The following is a 20,021-nucleotide window of genomic DNA, read 5'->3' on the forward strand; positions in this document are numbered from 1 at the left end:
CAGTGAAGGTGGGGGGAGGGAGCACTAGAACTAAGTGTGATCACACAGCTTATTTTAGAAGTGATTTAGTCATGGGGAGGGTGGGGATGTTCTGAAATTGATTGTGGTAATGATCGCACCATCCTTCTTGACATAATTAAAGGGTTGAATTGTACGATGTGGGTTATGTGCCAATAACACTGAAAGCAAAAAAAGCCACAGTAGGGGAAAAAAGTGTGTGTTGATACGGGGAAAGGACGGGCCATTGCTTATATCCAAACCGCCCGTGAAGACCTGATGACCTTGGTAACGATAAAGCTCCACCAGCTGCCGGTGCCGTGAGCACACCTTGATATCTTCATGTACGGCTCAGCCAAGTCCTGTTTCAAGAAGCATGTCTCCCACAGCCTCTCAGTGAGGTTTCACCTTTACCAGCTGCCAGAGTCACATGGTGAAGAAGATGCAAATGAGGTACTTCACTATTTACATAAAGCCAGAAAAACGGATTATAGAATGTTTATATTGGTTTACCGAGGAAATGAAACTTTTATAATGGATATTTCCTTACAACAAAAATATCTTTAGTAAAATCACAAAACACATTCAAAAGGAGATAGAAATCTCTGTTCCTTTTTGACTCCTACCTGGCTCCAGTGGGCTGTTGCTCTGGTGATAATCGGGCTCCCGGCCTCCAGGAGGGGCAGTGATAACCAGCCCTCCCCTTCCCTTCCAAAGGGACCCCTGGGGAAAGTGCAGACCTCCTCCTTCTGGCAGAAACGAAGTCCCAGAGGGCCAGGAAGGGAGCAGATAACAGCGCCGCCTTTCTCCCCCCCCCCCCCCCCAGTGCGCGCTGCAGGCTTGGAAAAATGAGGGTCTGGTGACCTGGCCTCTCCCGTGGGGACGGTCCCATGCCAGACTTTGTGTTTCTATTTTGTTTCCAACAGGGGTCTGAAATGTACCCAAAGACATTCTGGGCTAGAGCACATCAGCTCGCCCACAGGAAGCACCCTGGGTCCTGACTGTGGGTGCGGGGAGGTTTCAGCGCCGTATTTCAATGTGGCAAAAGTCAGGACAATCTCCGAGGGAAAAAGAAAAAACAAAATCAAACGTGACAACTACGTTAGCTGGTAGGTTCACGTGAGGACTCGCCGTGTGTGTGTGCGTGCGTGTGTGTGTGTGTTTTATTGGTGTGTTTGTCAAGGGGACAAGATGACTGCTTCACAGAATAAGCTGTTTTGTGCACTACAGCGCACAGAATACAAGAAGTGTATGAGGTGCTTTCAAAGGGACTCTCACAGGCCCGATGGAGAACCCTTTGTGACAGTTTTATTCTAACAGCAGAACCGAGCTGACAAATTCAGGAAAGACAAGTTGTACCCTTGTAAGAGGGTGTGATTTCATAAGGGAAGATAAGCTTGGACGCAGATGGCCCACTGTTGAAATCGCTCGCACACATCCCTGACTTTGCGCAACAGAACGCTCACCTGTGCCCTCACCCACGGCCATGCAGTCGATGCCGACTCACAGCGACCCCGTAGGACAGGGTGGAACTGCCCTGTGGGTTTCCGAGCCGGGAGTGGACAGCCTGACTTTAGGGCGCTACAGCAAAGTGTGGTGAAGAGAGCAGCCGGTGGGTGCCCAGCTCAGCTACCCATCGGAGCAGTGTCAGGGGTCTTCAAGGCTTGTATTCACACAAGCAGCCCTCTAAGCGAGCAGCCAGCTAAGGCCATACGGAAGCGGCACACCAGCCTGTGTGATCCAAAGACGGCAATAACAAAATGCAAATATACTGGAGGGAACAGTACCAGAGCTGCGATTGTGAACGCCCAGTTTGTGGAAGGCTACAGAGGACAGTGGGAGCCCAAAACCCATCTGCAGAGCATCGGGTCAGAGTAAGATCCCTCGACCACACACACCGGCCTGCAACAGCCTTATTATCAAGCACAGGTTGCTGTCATCCTGGGTGTGATGGAGCAGGCTTGATACTTGGTCACTGGACCTACCTTCCAGACCCAACCTGAATCTGCTCTGGGTGCAAGGGGCTGTTGTTTGTTCCATGACAAAACTTCTTCCATTGATGGTGGTGTTTCTTTTTCTTCCTCATTGTAAGAAACTTACTCAATAGCTTTATCGTACTATGTTTCACCATGACCGCTTATTTCATTTTTGTTCTTTGTTGTTGCTGTTGGGTTTACCAGTTAATGAAGCACAGAAGGAGCGGATGCATAGAGCTAATAACTGAGGCAAGGGTTTGTAGGGGATTTAGGGGAGGGTCAACTGGGGAGGGTGAGAGGATTTCAGGAGTAAACAATGAAGGGGGAGGGAGCACTAGGGCGGAGTGTGATTACACAACTCATTTTAAAGGCAATTTAATCATGAGGGGGAAAAGGAAATGTTCTAAAGTTAATCGTGGTAATGTGCCAATAAAACAAATTTTTTTTAAGCCTTTTACTCCAGCAGAGCCAGCTAGTGGTTTAGAATTACTGCCGACACATAACCACTATGCCGGAGAGGCTCAGCAATCCTCAGTGATTCGAGAAAGACTCAATTCATTCACCTTATTGTATGTTCAGCAGCTGAATTGTGATGAACATTTTTGTAAGAGCAAAGAATGGAAATAAGTGTTTCAATTATAATATATTAGAGATTAAAGATGTTTCTAAAAGTAAAATATAGCTGGGGAACCGATGACAAGGATCTGCATGTGACCTCCTCCCTGGGGGTGGACAACAGAGAAGGGGGTGAAGGGAGACATTGGACAGTGTAAGACATGACAAAATAATACTTTCTAAATTATCAAGGGTTCACGAGGTAGGGGGAGCGATGAGGGAGGGAGGGAAAATGAGGAGCTGATCAGGATGGCTCAAGCAGAAAGCAAATGTTTCGAGAATGACGATGGCAACAAATGTGCTCGACACCATGGATGGATTGTGAGAAGAATTGTACGAGCCCTCTAATAAAATGATTTTTTTTAAAAGAAGAAGCAAAATGTAGCAATGTGTTGCAATATGTGTTTCTGTGTTGCTACATTTTCCTTTAGCACCCCTTGCTGCGTTCTTTGTAGCATAGCCAGCATTACAAAGCAAGCATCAAAACCCACCTCGGAACTGTTCCCAGCACCTGGTGAAAGTCCATTTGGCCCTGCAGGCAGTCAGCAGAATGTCCCATCGGTTGTTGACACACCCACATCCTTCTCTTTGGTGCAGACGAACTCTCGGTACTTTGCACGCACTACAATTTCATCATCCAATTAATCTCGCTCCCCTAAAACAGCATACCCCACTCGTGATGTTTTATCTGAGGAGAAGTTACGTCACGGAAAGCGGAGACACACAGATGTATGCCTGTACATGTGAGTCGAGATGACCCAGGGTGCATTCAGATGTGTGAGCAAGCCAAAGGGGGCTCAGCACAGAGACGGTCCTGGGAGCAGATTCCCTTCAGATGGACTCAGAGAAAGGAATCCGCCAAAGTCTGAACGCGGAGGTATTGGCGCTAAGTTCTCGGAACACGGAGACCCTGGAGCAGAACACTGTGCCGGGCTTCTGAGTGACAGAGTGCATGAACGGGACGCTCTGAACCTCATCCCTTCTTCCAGGGGCAGGACCATCACCCTCCATGATTTGGGAGCTGACGGCTCCCCCCAGGGGCTGAGGCACCGGATGGTCTGGACTTCGCCTGAGATAAAGTGGACACTTTCCCTCCTGTTCCTTGGGAGAAACAACATTCTGCAAAATATCAGTTACTCCCTGTCCCTGCCTAAACTGACTAAAATGTTACTGTGTGTTTGCCTTCAGCTCACTGTCAGCAAGTCCTCTGTGTGAGAGCTTGTCCCAGGACGCAGGGCCCTGTGCATAAGGCCCAGGCCTCCAGTAAAGACTGGGGCCTGGGCACCTCCCCTCCTGGGCCCCCTCCCCACAACGTGGTCTTGTCTTTTATCTGTCAGCTAGCATTCCCAATTGTGACCGTGCGCCTCTGGGCCCTAGTTTGATGTATGACAGCTGGTTCCTTGTTGACAATCAGCATTTAGGACCCTTGCATGCAGGGTGCCTCTCCCCAGGGAGCCCCCCCCCCCAGCCCTGGAAGTGCCCACCGTGGGACTGGCACGTCCCTGTCACAGTCAAGTGCAATGCAGGTGGGGAGGTCCTGAGAGGTTGTCAGCCATCTGTCCTGCCCTCCGCCTGCCAGCCATGGCGGCCCTGGTCAGAACCCCATGCTGTGAGGAAGCCCAGCGAAAGTGCCCAGCTCTGGTTGTCCTTCTACATTGCAGGCAGTGGCTGGCATGCCCAGGGCTGCCCTGGAGACCATGATGTCAGCAAGCCCAGATTCCCAGGGACAGTGCGGGGAGCAGGAACCTGCCCCGCTCATGCCTCCATCTCCTCCCCCAAGCAGTCCCTTAGAGATGTCAGCCACTGTTTTCCCCTGACCAGGGAGCAAGGGGCCAGAGCCTCCCAGCTGCAATAAGAGGGAGAATCCCCCGGAGCCAAGTTCCCCACCTCCGACCATGCAAACCCAGACTAGGGCAGTGCTGATGCCGCTCACCAGAGGTCTGACCTCAGAGCTGACTCACGGTCCCCAACCCCCCCACCCCCGGCAGAGAGGGCAGATGGGCTTCAGAGCAGCCCCTCTGTGGTGGGGTGGAGGCGCAGAGCTTCTGCAGATGGGGCTCCATATCCCTGATCTTTAAAAGCTCCCCGGGGGAACCGGCCTGGGGACCAGCCCTCTAGACCAGCGCGGTCCCCAAGAACTTCCGACAGTGATTAAAATGTTCTCTCTCCCACAGGATGCCAGCCGTCTGGTACGTGTGACCAGTATGGCCAGTGTGAGTGAGAAATGAAATATCTTGTTTAATTTAAAATTTGAATCCACGTAAAGTATGAAAAGTACTCTGTGACAAGCAGCTCCCAAATTGTTCGACGGGACCTTCGATGACCTTAGGCTGCGGCTGCAGTCGGCATGGTTCTCTGTCCCTGTGCCCGACCGCCCACACTGAGCGGGTGTCTCCATTGGGTGTCTCCATTGGGTAGTGCTGTTCTAAGGGGAATTCCACAAGGGAGTGAGTTTGACAAACAGAGGTTTATTCTCTCACAGTTTAAGAGGCTGGAGTTCCAAATTCGGGGCGCCGGCTGTTGGGGCGGCTTTCTCTCACTGTTGCCTCTGAAGGATGAAGGAAGGTCCTGATCTCTTTAAGCAGCACTCCTGTGTCTGGACAGCATCCCTGGTCTCCTCCTAGCGACACGCCTTGTCCCTTCACATCAGTCTCCCCATGGGAAGATAGGCGTTCGCAGCTCCGAGAAGATTCTTCTTTCTGGATGGTAATCTGGAACCCTGGTGGCTTGGTGGGTCAGGAGATGGGCCGCCAGTTGGAGCTCACTGGGCACAGAGCGAGAGAAAGAGGGGGCTTCTATCCCGCCCTGCAGGGGCCTGTGATTCAGAACCCACTCTGTAGCAGGGAGTTTGATTTGGTTTTCAATTCTGCTGATTTAGTCTCTCTTCCTCTCCAATTAAAATGGACTCAAGATACAAAGGGATTTTGGAGAAAGAAGATACTGACTCATTAGCATCACAGGAGTCAAGGGTTAGGACACAGGATGGTTACATGAGATTACACAAAGGAGGCTCCCTACATAATCCTGAGGACCAGGGCGGAGCCAGCTGACATGACATTCAGTGGGGCGGGGACACAACTCAGTCCCTAAGAGTGAGTGGGAAGACACCCGCCCAACCCCCAGGACGGACCCCAGTCAGGCAGAGCATGCAGGCCCCAGCACTCTGCCCCACAGACGCCTTTGCTGGCTGTTCCTGCCAGCAGGCCGGTGGGTGGGCGGGGGTGGGCTGGAGACAGAAAGACCGGACCAAGTGCTGAAAGGCTGGAGCGGGAGGGAGGGGATCCGAAATGTGGTGCAGAAACCTTCCCGGGTATCCCCACCTGCCCTCCCAGTGTGAGGGGGGTCGAGGGTGGGCCTGAGTTTCTCCTGGTGTACCACTAGGGCACCGAGGTCCCCTGGACCGCTCTTCTGGAGTCTGCAAGCGGATGTGGTAGGAGGACTGGCCTCCTGGGGGAAGGAGCTGGAGGCAGACCCAGCCAGGCTCCCTGTGGCCCCTTTCTCACCACCCCACGCAGAGCTCCTGCTGCCCCTCCACGGGCTAGGCGCAGCCTCCTGGAGGCCTTTGCACCACCAGCTCCTTCCCTGTCGGCCGTCCCCAAACCATCACCCTCAATCCCGAGACTTCCAGCTTCCGCAGCGAGCAGCGCCTCCTCCCACCACAGGCTGGCCGACCTCTCGGCCTCTGTCTTCCCCACTGCCCTATAACCTGCCTGTGGATGGTGCCCCTCCCCCTAGGACTATGTGCTCTGTGAGGGTCCCTGCTAGGTGCTGGGCACTCAGTCTGACTGGCACAGAGAAAGGCCACACAGACCTGTCTGATAAACCAGTCTCTAGAGTCACCGGGCCCGAGAAACAGCAGCAGATTCCTGACAAGCTTCCCAGAAATGTCCCAATGCGTGGGGGGGGGGGGGCTTCCGCAGAATCAGGGCAGGCAATTCAACCCCCAAGTGTTTGGAGAGTGCCAGGCATGTGCCCCACCTCTGCCAGGATCACAGCATTCATGGGGGAGGGGGGTAAGGTGGATTCCACCTCTGTGCCCAGGTCAGTGGGGCAACAGAGGGACTGACTCCCACCTCGCTGCCTGGAGATGTCCTGCTGTCGCGGTGGAGGAGGAGGAGACCCTCACAGGAACTTGAAGGGACTCTAGGGGCTGTGTGGGTCAGGCCACTTGCCACTCCAAAGGAGAAAGACGAGGCTGTCTGCACCTGTAAAGATTCGCTGTCCTAGAAGCCCCGACTGGGCCACCCAGCGTCAGAACAGACTCTGGGCGGGTTGGCTGGCTGCCGGCCAGCAGGTGCCTGCCGTGACGTGGGTGCCCCGAGCCTAGGGGGGAGAGAATGAGGTGGAGTGAAGAGATGCGGCGTCTCCCTGGTGAGGTGAGTGGTAGCAGGCCAAATGTAGGCTCGCCTCTCCTGCCACCTGCCCCATATCTGAGCTCTCAAGAAGGGGCCTCTCATCTGGGCCACGGGGGTCAGGCCAGACTCTCCCACCCCAACATCTGTCCCCCGCTTCCTCTACTCCTGGCCTGATCTTAGCAATGGGGGAAGATAGGGGAACAGCTGTGCCTATGTGTATGTCTGTGTGTCCCTGTGTCTGTCTGTATATGACTGTGTGTGCATGTGTCTCTGTGTGTGTTTGTATTTATGTGTGTGTATGTGTGTCTGTGGGTCTCTGTGTGTGTCTGTACCTGTGTGTATGTGTACCTGAGTGTGTGTCCGTGTGTACCCGTGTGTGTGTGTCTGTGTGTGTACCTGTGTGTGTGCGTGCCTGTGTGTGCACCTGTGCCTGTGCATCGTAGTGATGTTTCTCCAGAAGCAGACCCCAAGATATAACTCAAGTGCCCTCCATGTGTTTGGGTCTCCTTCTAGGAAACACCAGCAGGGACAGCAGGGCCAGGCCAGCAGCTGGCAAAGGGTGTAGTGCAAACACTCTCCCAGCTCTGGCTACAGGGTTTAGGGGTCCATTTTTATTTTATGTACAACGAGTCGGCCCAGCTCTGTGTTTGGGTCGACATCTTAGATCCTCCGGCAGAGATTGCTCACTGCAGCTAGTTGACGCGATGCCCTGGGCTTACTGACGGGCATGCAGGGCACACGTGGCTCCTGATCACCTGTGGGTTTGAGTGAGAGCAGGCCCCGGTAAAGCCACCCACCTGGGCAAAGGTCCACACCATGCCTGAGAGTCACCTCACCTGAGGGAGCTGTCTGTGCTCCAGCCTGCACTACACATGGGTGGGAATCATGGGCAGGCCGCCACCCTCAGACATAGGGTCCCTGTCGGGGGGGGGGCAGTCAGGCTGTGTGCATAGACAGGGTGGAGGGGTGCCTGGGACCCCTACAAAGTCTCTGGTGTCCTGAGCCAGGGGAGGTCACATACCAGTTAAGCCTGGCCCTGCCCTCCTCCCTCCCCGACCAAGAGAGTTCATGCCCTCGGAGAACAGGATTTGCCCAAGCAAGTCACGGAAGTGGGGGTGGGGGTGGCAAACGGCTCAGGCCCTCTTTGTACAGTGGGAGCAACACACCGATCATGGCATGGTCCCCAGGTGGGGCGGGGGGAGTGAGGCAGGTGACTCAGCGCCTGGCCCCTTGTCATCAGAGCTACCAGGGCAAAAGCCAGGCGTCAGCTCCCTATGGGGGCAGCCTCCAGGCTCTGAGCAAGGCTGTGGCATCGCCCCCAAGGCCACTCAGACCCACAGCCTTGCAGCACAGGGCAGGCTAGGGAGGGACGGGCAGCACAGCTGCATCTCAGGGGTGTGTTGCAGTCCCAGGGCCAGGAAGCAGGGGGCTGGCTGGGTCTGGGTCCCCACCTGAACACAGTCCTGGAGAGGCAGCAATAGGACAGACTGGGGGCAGGGGGTGGCTAGGCTGGGGAGGGGCGTCACACACAGAGGAGGGGAGGAGGTCAGGAAAGGTCTCCTTTTGGGCCTGACCGACCACTGAGCCTTGGACCTGCTGCCCAAGGCCAGCACAGAGCATGAAGGCCCAGGCCGTCTGGGGCCAGAGCAGTGCCGTCCTGCTCATGAGGTGAGCGGTCGGGGCCGGAGAGGCCCCTAGAACAGCGGTCCTCAACCTTCCTCACGCCGAGACCCTATCACACAGGTGCTCAGGTGGTGGGGACCCCCAACCATAAAATGATTTTCATTGCTACTTCATCACTGTCATTTTGCTACTGTGATGAATCATAATGTAACTATTTGATATGAAGGATGTCTTTTCATTGTTAAAAATTGAACATAATGAAAGCATAGTGATTCATCACAAAAACTATGTGTCATTATATGGATTGTGGTAAGAGTCGTACGAGCCCCCAATAAAGTGATTTTAAAAATCTAATTATAGATTGTGAACTATTTATTTCTAATGGCAAATCAATGCAATTCTGTCTTGAAGCATGGTGCAGCCTGAGTAGCAGCAGTCTGACTGGAACAACAGCAAACTGCATCGCTACATTTGGCGACAGTGGCCTAAAAAGCCAGCGTTGGCGAGCAGGCAGCCATAGCCTTTCTCACCAGATCAGCCCATCTGCACGTGGGAACCCCTCCTGGAGGCGGTTGGAGGAGCGGAGTCTCTGTTCCTAAGACCATCAGAAGTGTTTTCCGATGGTCTTAAGAGACCTCTGTGAAAGGGTCGTTCGACCCCCAAAGGGGTCGAGACCCACAGGTTGAGAACTGAAGCCCTAAAGGTGGGGCTGCTATGAGCTGAGGCCCTGAGGTGGGGCTGTGTTTAGAGCGGGGACACGGGGTCCAAGCGGAGGCCTGGGGCAGCTCTGCGGGAGGTTGGCAAGCCCACCCAGTCTCTGACCCCCCTCCCGGATTCTGACTCCCTGAGCTGATCTGGTGGCCCTCAGAGAGGTGGTCTGGGGCCAGGGGGTTGTGGAGGATGGTGGGGGGGCTTGGCTGCCCCCTCCCCAACAACTCTGACAAGGGTAGTCACTGAGAGGCCACTCTGGGCCAGACTCTGAGGGGGGCTGTCAGACTGGCCTGGGCTAACACCCTTTCCCTGGCTTTCACCCCTCAGCCAAGTCTGGACCAGTGGGGAGGTGGGGGGGGCCTGGCCTTGATCCCGTCCTCTGGCTTCTGTCACAAGACAGCCTCTGGGACTGGACTGCGGCTGAGTTCACCTGCACCATGCTGACCTCTGAGAGGCAACGTCAGGAACACGGCGCTCTCCAGGACTGGCGGGGTGAGGTCAGCACCCATCAAGTCCAGGGAGTGCTGGCAGCGCCCACGAGGTCCTTCCCATGGCCCCAGGCCGTGTGCCTCTGCCCTCCCCACACCCCTGGCTGCTGGGCCTGGCAGCGGAGTCCAGCGCCCCACTGTGCACCCTCCCCCCTGTGTGTGGGAGCCCCCTTCCCATGGAGGGCTTCAGGCAGCAGATTCCTCTGGGCACCGTGGGGTGCCAGCTGTGGTGGAGCCCTGGATGACCGGCCTGGCTCTGGCTGCATGGGGCTGACACTCTAGAGGGGCTTGGGGCAGAGGCTGGAGTAGGGTCTTGTGGAACAGTGGAGAAGGGGTGTGTGTGTGTGTGTGTACACAGTGTGGGGCCTGTGAAGGCCAGGGAGGCCTCCTGGAGCAGCAGGGTTGTGGGAGGTAGGCCTGGGGGAGCAGAAGGGACCACGGCGGTGGGGCCGGGAACAGATCTGCACGGGGTGACATGCTTCCTGCAATCAACGTAGGGACTGTTGGAAGAGCCCCAGTAAAATGATGCTTTTTAAAACATGGGTGTGCCAGCTCACGTCTAGGGGCTGTTGGCAGGGTGCCAGTTAGCTGCGGGGGCTGGGGGGACACGTCTCGAGGACTCCACTGAGCATGTGGCCCCTCTTCTGAGGGAGGTGAGTCGCAGAATGACGCAGGAATGCAAGGCTTTCCTCATGCATTCCAAAGATCGCTCTGGGGGTCGTGAGATCAGGGCGGCGGCCCCACAAGCCACAGTGCCAACCTGTCTTTCAGCCTGCCAGAAACATGCAGCTGGGACCCGGGCCTGCGGAGTCAGGAGGCCTGAGTGGGGGTGGGGGTGTAAAAAGACCGTGAGAGACCAGCACCAGAGCAGGGCGTCCACAGCCTCCTAGGGCCAGCTGTAGCCCCTCCCCAGCTGGCACCTGCGCACACCTACCGGGGCCAGGTGCCTGTGAGAAAAGCCACAGGTGCAGGAAAAATGACACCGTCATTGGCAACCCCACCCAACCCCGCCCAAACATTCCTCCATTCGCCCAGCCCCTGAAAGGCACCGGAGACCCACAGAAAGGAGACACAGAAAGGACACACTCCTCCTTTGTCCCAATCCACGGGCGTATAGAACATGCTCTCCCAGAGGGCTTAGCAATGGAACACTGACTCTCAGAGAGCGCCTCACACATCTGCCCCTGAGTGTCAGAAAGGGCCACTCAGGGTGCATTGTGGTCTGTTTGCTCTGGGCCCCTCCTCCAAGCCCAGCCCAGAGTGCCCTCTGCATGAAGCCTCTGCAAACGTGCCCACAGGGCAGCTCTGAGGGGCCTCGCGCAGCGCGCAGCGCGTGGCACACAGATCTGTCTCCCAGGGGCTGGGGAATGCTGGCCATTGCCCCTGGGGGTCCTGGGGGCCAGGGTCTTGGAGGAGGAGCCTGGCCGAGGCAGAAAGGGGAGGCGAGAGACAGGTGGAGAGAGCAGAGCCCACTGTCTTCTTCCCTCGGTGGCTTCAAACCGCTGGCCTCTTGGGTCGCAGCCTCACGAGTGACCACCACCACACCCAGGGCTCCCTCCGGCAGAGGTCGGACAGAGGACTGATTTTTGGAAGAATAACTGAAAATGGCAGAGTGACATGGACATTAAAATGAGGCAAAAGACAGCCAGCGTGGCGTGGACATGTGAGACATCCAGCTAGTGTCTTATGGCTATTATTAAAAACTCATTCGGCCCTGAGGGGACCCACTGATGGGATTCAGGACCTGTCAGCGGTGTAAGTGACGCGGGAAACTTAGGCCCTGGACAATGGTTTGTTCCTCAAGGCTTTTTGAGAGACGGTCCCAGACATGGGGGAGTCTAGAGCTGAGGTGCCCACCCTGCCTGAGCTTCTCGAGATGGCTCCCCTCGCCCTAGGAACCAGACTGAGGAGGGTCGCAGGAGGTCCCTCAGCCCAGCCTCCTGTCCCCAAGCTAGGCTGCCTGTCCTCGGGCCGCTGCAGAGAAGCAGCCTGCAGAACACCAGCTTCACAAATACATGTGCGGTCCATCCTGAGGAGAAGCAGGCTCCCTCCTGCACCCAGGACCTGCTCTCCGGGATCCTCACCAGCAAGGGACATTGGCCACAAAGTTCCAGGGGAACTCGGGAGCCCAAGGCCCCTGCTCCACGAGCTCCGGGCCCAGGCGACGGCAGCCTGGGATTACAGTTGACCCCCAACAAGGGCCTTGACATCATCATCAGGTCCCAGACCACGCCCCCTTCAATTAAACAGGTGGCAAAAGTAATTCTCACAGAGAAAGGGCCGCCAGACCACACAGCTTCAGACACACACACACACACACACACACACACACACACTGGGGTGGGGGGCACATTGTGGTCAGTTCAGGAGGTCCAGCACCCACTGTCATAGGAGCAGCGTGAATGACAGGGCAGGTGGCTGATGGGAAGGGCTTTCCCTGGGCCAGGGAGAACATGGGTGTTTGGGGGTTGTCCCCAAGGCTCCCAGACCTGAGTTGCCCTGCTAAGACACGCACAAGCCGGGGCGGGGGGGTGTCTTGGTCTTCTGAGTGTGTGGCGGTTGGGGTCCCATGCCGGCTCACATGGAGCCTACTCCATGCAGCAGCACAAAACTCCACCCAGCCCACAGTCGTTGCGATGTCCCAGCCCGTCACTGCAGCTGCTGGGTCAGCCCATCCTGCCGGGGGCCTGCCTCTTGACCACTGCCCTCCCCTTGACCGAGGATGGTACCCTTGACCTCTCCCTGGGACACGTTCCAGGACGCAAGACCAAGTCTCCAGCCTGGCTTCCAAGGAGCCTTCTGGCAACACCTCTCCAAGGCCGCCTCACTGGTTCTTTGGGCAGTCCACGAAACCTTCAGGATTCTTTGCCAGCACCGAGATTCAGATGCCACAATCCCTCTTGCGCCCTCCTTGCTCCATGTGCACGGACACACGCGTGGGAGGGGCTGAGTGCCACGGCTCACACTAGGTGGGCCTTGGTCCGCACACTGGCATTCTAGTCCTCCAGTACTTTGTACATGATGCAGACAGGAAGCAAACCCACCCCTGTCGCCTGCAGCACAGCCCTGAGCACAGGTTGACCCAGGGAGGGAGGGATGGGAGTCAGAGGAGGACTGACTGGCCACTCTGCCCTGTGGTCTGCCCTGCAGGCCCCACCGGCGCAGCTGAGGGGCTTCAGGGGGCTCCCAGCCATACCACCCCACACAGGTCAGGCCTGAGACCCAGGTGCCTGTCCCAATGAACCTGTCACACAAGGAAAAGGAGGTGTGGAATGGACCGTGTGGGCCACATGCATAAGAGGGCTGGTGTGGAGGCCAGGCTGGGGACTGGGCACACCTCCCCATGAGCCTTCCTCCTCCCCTGTCCTCCCACCCCTGGGATTTTTGCTGACGATCCCCCAGCCATATTCATAGTCACCTGCTTCCAACACAACCTGTCCACAAATTGCCCCCTCAGAGGACCTGGCCCCTCCCACACCTGGTTTTCACACAGTCGGCAGCCACCCACTCCACTCCCCTCCTTCCCTCCCCCATCCATCCATCCATCCATCCATCCATCCATCCATCATCCATCCATCCATCCATCCATCCATCCATCCATCCATCCATCCATCCATCCATCTGTTCATCATTCCGCGGGCACTGCTGGCCCCTCCCTCACCCACATCCCAGTCCACAGTTGGAGCCCCGAAAGCCCAGTCCCCACAACTCAGATGCGAGTGATTTCGCACAGAGGAACCTGGGGTGGTGGTTCATGGAGGCCTGGTGACCGTTATTGGGGGTAGGGGGGAGGCGGGTAGGAAGCCGTGAAGCCATGTCTCAACCGGGAGGCTCCCCAGCCGGATGGGCTCTGGACGTTGAGAAAGCTCTGTGGCCACCCTGTCCCCAGCGGGGCCCCAGGCCCCTGAGGTCTGAGGCTGACCCAATCCCAACCCCAGCCGGAGTCTGCTTCTGCCCACACTCAGCTCTGAGGCCCCACAGAGCAAGGCCCACCTCTGAGCTGGGGCTCCATCTTCACAGCCCGGAGGGAGGCCCAGTCTGGCTTTCCAGTCCCTCATGCCCCTGCCCTCTGGTTACACCAGACACTGTGTCTTCCTAGAGACCGGGAGGACCTGGACCTCCTGCTCCGCCCTCCTGCGTCCCAGCTCCCCCTCGCAAGGGTCTTCCAGGCGCCCAGAAAGCCCAGACGGTCCTGTTCCCGGGTGCTGCCTGCTGCTCGAGACTCCCTGCGCTTCCGCCTCTCACTGTGGCTGCTGCTCTCCGGTGCCACCCAGTCTACGCTGGCACCACAGGACGCGGGCACGGCCCTCGCCCGCAACACTCACAAGGTTAGACGCTGCTGTGTTGGTCCCTCTAGTTGAGGGCCTCTGCTTTACTCAACACGAGGTCCTTTCCCGGGACCGGCCTCTGCCAAGAACAGGTCCACAGATTCTTCCAAGACGTCACATTTCCGATCCTCTCGGTCGCCGCCGGCACCGTGATCTATCTGCGTCCATTCTCCTGCCCTGCATCTTCCTCATTCGCTGCCCAACTCTCACAAAAGCACACGGGCAAGGGAAGCCCCCGGCTCGGGTCACAGGGCACCGTAGCCCTCAGGGGGCAGCCCTGCTCTTCAGCACTTTCGAGAGGTCTCGTGCACAGAACTGCCCTCTGCAGGGCCCCAGTGACCCTTGACCAGTGCTTCCGTGGGTGTGGGCTGTGGATCGAAGCACCGGGATGGTCATCGGCCCAGTGGTGAGGGTCCGGGTTGTGTCGTCTGTCGGCCTTCGGAGACTTGAACACGAGCCTTCCCTGATCCTGATGCGTGTCTGCTCCACATAGTCTAGGATTCCGGTGTGATTTCCCTCGGCGCACGGAGGGGGCGTTGCAGGAGACTGGCCGGAGGGCACAGCCCTGACCCGCACCTTTCCTGGTGCGAAACGACGCAGTGCCCCCTTCCGCTCAAACCCTTGACCCTGGGTCTCGGCAGGAGTTCCTGGAATCCCCGTTCGTTCTTCTCAAGGCTACACAGAGCTTGCATCCCCACACCGCAGACCGCCCGGGTTCAGCCAATAAAACACCGCCGACCTCCTGGACTCAGCCAATAAAACACCACTGACCGCCCGGGCTCAGCCAGTAAAACACCGCTGACCGCCTGGGCTCAGCCAATAAAACACCGCTGACCTCCTGGGCTCAGCCAATAAAACACCACTTACTGCCTGGGCTCAGCCAATAAAGCACAGGGAAGCACCTGTGCCAATTTCATAATCTGGTGTCAATTTGAGGTGTCAGAGTCTAGGGGTGGAGTCTAGCCTGTCAATCAGGATATAGTCAAGGAGGCCTCTGTGTGGGCGTGGCCTTCTGAGGATTCTGGGAACTCCTGTGTTCCTCCCTGGAGGCAAGAGACATCTTCTCTCTCTTCTTTAACCCTTCCCTCCCTTACCCCCCCTTCCCCTCCCCTCCCCTCCTCTCTCTCTACCCCAGCCAGAGCTAAGATGCTTACAACTTAACTGGACCCACTAAACTTCCACCCACTGGCCTGTGATCTTCCTGCATTCAGCGTCATTGCATGTGTGGTGTGAGTCTGAAGAGGATTTTACAGATTGGTATCAAACATATGGGCTAATATTGGACTGATGGACTTGATCTGGACGGAGCTGGGATGTTCAATGGCTCTTATATATAAAGCTCTCTTCTATACACATATAAGTGTGTCTATGAATTTGTTTCTCTACCTGGACTAACACAGCATCTTTCTGGTCCTCTCTGCTTTCTGCCAAGATCCGTCCCACCTTGGCAGCACTGCACCTCCTGCCTGACCCTCTCCTGAGGCGAACTTGCTTAGATGGCAGCTCCCTGGTGACGGGCTTGCCGCCGCCAATTCTGAATTCCCTTCAGCAAAGTTGCACTGCATGTGAGGATACTGTTTGACAATCCCCACATCTGCTGAGCCACGGGGACAAATACAGATTTTTCCTTCTAGTCGGTTGGCCAGGCAACTGTCTCCCAAGTTTCTGGGCATAGAGGAGCGAGTACTTCATTGGGAAGACCCCCCAGAAGCGCTCAATCATCAGCCCCAGAGTCATCGCAATAATGAGCTCTTTCCACAGCCCTGGCCTCCTCCTCCTCGCTGCAGGGACTTCTGGGTCTGGTTTCCAGCCCTCCCCTGGGACAAGACCCGGCAACCAGGCTGGAGTTGCCTGAGAGCGTGACCTCCAGCATCTGGCGTCGGGTCCCCTGCACCCTCGTGCTCACACGCCAGGCTCCTCCTCCTCCCTTGGGACTTGCCCTAAGCACCCCTTGCTCAGAGAGGCCTCGCACCTGCAATACAGAGCGCCTGCTACTATCCTGCAGGAGCCCTGGTCGCCAAGTGGTGACATACTGGGCTGCTACCTGCAAGGTCAGGAGTTCTAAACCACTGACTGCCCCGAGGGAGAAAGGCAGGGCTTTCTACTCCCATAGTCTCCATCTTGGAAACTGACAGGGCCCGTTCCCCGCTGTCCTGCAGGGTCACTCTGAGTCAGCATGGACTCCGAGTGTAGGGTGTGCCAGTCACACAGAACACCTGGATGGACAGGTGAGCGTGTGCTCAGGAATGTCTGCCTCCCCCATTAGAGCACTGTCCCAAGAGAAGGGAGCCCAGATGGCCTAGCGCTTACACTTTGGGCCACTAACTGCAAGGTGGGCAGTTCAAAACCACCGGCCGGTCCTCAGGAGGAAAATGGGGCTGTCCGCTGCCGTAAGAGAGACAGTCTGGGAAGCCCGCAAGGGCAGTTCTGGCCCGTCCTAGAATTGGCATTGACTCGGTGGCACGGAGCTTGGTTCGGTTTCCACAAGAGAAGGGGCTACACCTCCCTTGCCCGTGGCTGCCATCCCCAGAACCCAGTCAGGCACGTGGCAACAGCGGATGCCCAGGAAATACCAGGGGGCTCTAAAAATTTTGCAGGAAATGGAATTTTCCCATGAACTTTTTTTTCTTTTTAAAATCATTTTATTGGGAACTTAAACAATTCTTATCACAGTCCATACATACATCCACTGTGTCAAGCATACTTGTACATTTGTTTCCATCATCATTCTCAAAACATTTGCTTTCTATTTGAGTCCTTGGTATCAGCTCCTCATTTTTCCCTCCCTCCCCACTCCCCTCCCTCTTGAACCCTCGATAATTTATAAATTATTATTTTGTCATGTCTTACACAACGTTTCCCTTCCCCCACTTTTCTGTTGTCATCCCCCAGGGAGGAGGTCACATGCAGATCCTTCTAATGGGTTCTTCCTTTCCCCCCACCCTCCGTCCACCCTCCCAGTATCGCCTCTCTCACCACTGGTCCTGGAGGGGTCATCTGTCCTGGATTCCCTGTGTTTCCAGTTCCTATCTGTACCAGCGTACATCCTCTGGTCCAGCCAGATTTGTAAGGTAGAATTGGGATCATGATAGTGGGGAGGAGGAAGCATTTAGGAACTAGAGGAAAGTTATAGGTTTCATTGGTGCTACACTGCACCCCGACTAGCTTGTGTCCTCTCAGCTACCCTTCTATAAGGGGATGTCTAGTTGCCTACAGATGGGCTTTGGGTCTCCACTCTGCACCCCCCTCATTCACAATATCCCATGAACGTTTGAAGCCCCTTCACCTGGGCTGAGGGGCTGGCCCGTGTGTCCACTTCCTGAGAGCTGCCTTTGGCCATCAAGAACCCGAGGCTGCTTACAAGATCATTGCCAGTGCCACTGAGTCAGCTCTGCCCCGTGGGACAGGGCGCTTCTGAGGCTGTCATTTTTTGTGGACATGGCTGGAGGTTTCAAGAGGCTGGAGGATTCAAACTTTGGACCTCACAGTCAGCAGCCCTGTGCGGAACCACCACACCACCAGGGCTCAGGGACTAACAACAAGAACAATAAGTTGGAATAACTGAGAAACCCTCCACACTGTGGTTTTTGTCTGGAATTGATCCCCCAGAAGGCCTCAGCTCCTCCGAAAAACAGGTTCAAGGGTATTTGTAGGGACCGGGTATTGGAGCCCACCAGACAATTAGTGTGGGTCTAGACAGTGCCTCACGGTGCATGGGCACAGCAGGGGGTCATGCCGCCATCGAAGCAGAGAGGCAGCCTGTTCTGATAAGAAGCCTTCTCCAAGCCACAGTCTTAAGAAGGAAGAGCCAGGTACAAGCCAGGAGGGCTTGTCTGGCTGAATCAGTGCAGGGCTGAGCATGCAGCAGGTGCATTCTGGCAGGCATTGGATGGATGAGTCGGATCTTTCTGGGAAGACTCACAAGAACCTGTGAGCAGAAGCCAGGTATAAGGAGAGACTCGGACAGAGGAGACGCCTGTGCCCACCCTGCTGTGCTATGTACATTTCCAGCACATGCAGGTACGATCGCTTTCAAAGAGTGAGGCTTTCGTTACTGAAAAATAAGAAATCGCAGTGCCTTTGGCCACCTTGTGTGCCCACCAGCCAGGGGCGAGGGTTGTGAAGTCCCCTCGTGCTTGCCCACACGCAGGACCCTGGCCGTGCCTCCTGGAGAATGTAGATCCTCGAGCTCTCCAACTGTCAAAGGCCTCACATGGAAAACTGGGAGTCAGGGCTTTTCGTGAAGACCAGGAAGAAGACCCGGTCAGCTGGGGCAAGCTCCCAGGAACGACATCGCCCTGAGCTCCGCTGGGGCCACCCCTCAGCCAGGCAGGCCCAGGACCCCCACTGCCTCTCCTCTCGGCCCTGCTGGCCCCGCCACTGCAGCCTGATTAGTGCAATGACCTGCCTGGTGGCAGTTGTGAGGACACAGGCAGGGGCATGAGGGGCAGGGGGCTCCCCAAGGCAGGCAGGGAGGCTGTTATTCCACCACGGCACGCACCCCTTTCAACTCCACCTACAACCTCAAAGGCCACAGCAGGGCCGTGGCACTTCCAGGGCTGAGAACGTTGGCCTTTCGCAAGCCTGCTCCTCTTACACAAGAGCCCTACCCCACCTCACCTCCCCCACCAAGGCCCAAGGCTGTAATTTAACCCCAAGGGGAGGGCCACTTGTGCAACCTTGAACAAGGGTCTCAGACAAAGAGGTAGGAGAGAGGGTGAAAGGGCAGGCTTCGGAAAGGCTGTCCTGGCTGGACTCCTGGCTCCTGCCTTTCTGGACTTGAAACTCCAGACCAGTCGCTCTCTGAGGCGCTGGCAGCTGGCTCCTGTCCCCAGCCGCTGGCACTCTCCTCTGCGCTCTTTCTGGGCCCCTCTGTGCACACAAGAGGACACTGAGACTCAAAAGGGCCACATACCTGCTTACAGAGCACACAGGACACAGAGAGAGGACAGAGCCCAGTTTGAACCCAAGTGGCTTCCTGCTCCCACATTCTGGAAATGGTGCTGTGGATAGTGACTGCCTAGGGTGGCCATCCGACTGCCAAGATAGTCACGCACGCACGCGCACACCCACATACACATGTACACACACACACATACACACACTCACAACTATCTGTTGGAGTCTGGTCCCACAGAAAGCACGCATGTGTGCTGGGAAACTCAATACGCAGCTGCTGCCCAATGACTACTATTGATCCCAAAGGTGAGGGTATGAGGCAGGGAGGAGGGGAGAGAGATGAGGTCTGGCACAGGGCTGAATTAAAGCTTAAATGCTGAGCCCCCCACCCCCGTTTGCAGTGAAAACCCAAAATCCATTTGCAAAGCCCCACCATGGAACCCCTCCCGTGATGAACCAGGGATGGGGACAGTCTTGTCCTCCGGCAGAGCGCATGGAGAAGTGGGTCACCGCTGCCCCTCTCCACCTGCCAACCGAGGCGCAGTCTCTCCGGGGCTCACCCTGATGGACAAGACTAGGGGGCCACAGAGTCCGGAGTCAGGTCCTGTCCACTGCTTTGGTCAGAATGCACTGACCCAACCTTGTGAGCATTTCTCTCATGCTGTGTCTGCACAACAGTTTGGGGACCTCTCCAGCAGTCCTCTCTCTATCGATGATAGATTGATCTGCCGACAATCGGCTTTCTGTTCCATTTCCATTGCTCTCCCCTGACCTTAGTGGTTACAAGTTGGGCCGCCACCTGCAAGGTCAGCAGTGTGGAACCACCAGCTGCTCCTCGGGAGAAAGACCGGCTCTCTGCTCCTGTGAAGAGTGACCTTCTTGGAAAGCCACAGGGGCAGTTCTCCCCTTCCTATGGGGCTGCTGGGAGGAGACATTGGCTCGAGGCCAGTCGGTTTGGTTGGATGTCTTTTACTGCTCTGAATCTCAGCAAACCCCAGATGCAGTCTCCCTCATCTGCAGGACCACGCG

Source organism: Tenrec ecaudatus, chromosome 4 (genome assembly GCF_050624435.1).
Source record: "Tenrec ecaudatus isolate mTenEca1 chromosome 4, mTenEca1.hap1, whole genome shotgun sequence".
NCBI lineage: Eukaryota > Metazoa > Chordata > Mammalia > Afrosoricida > Tenrecidae > Tenrec > Tenrec ecaudatus.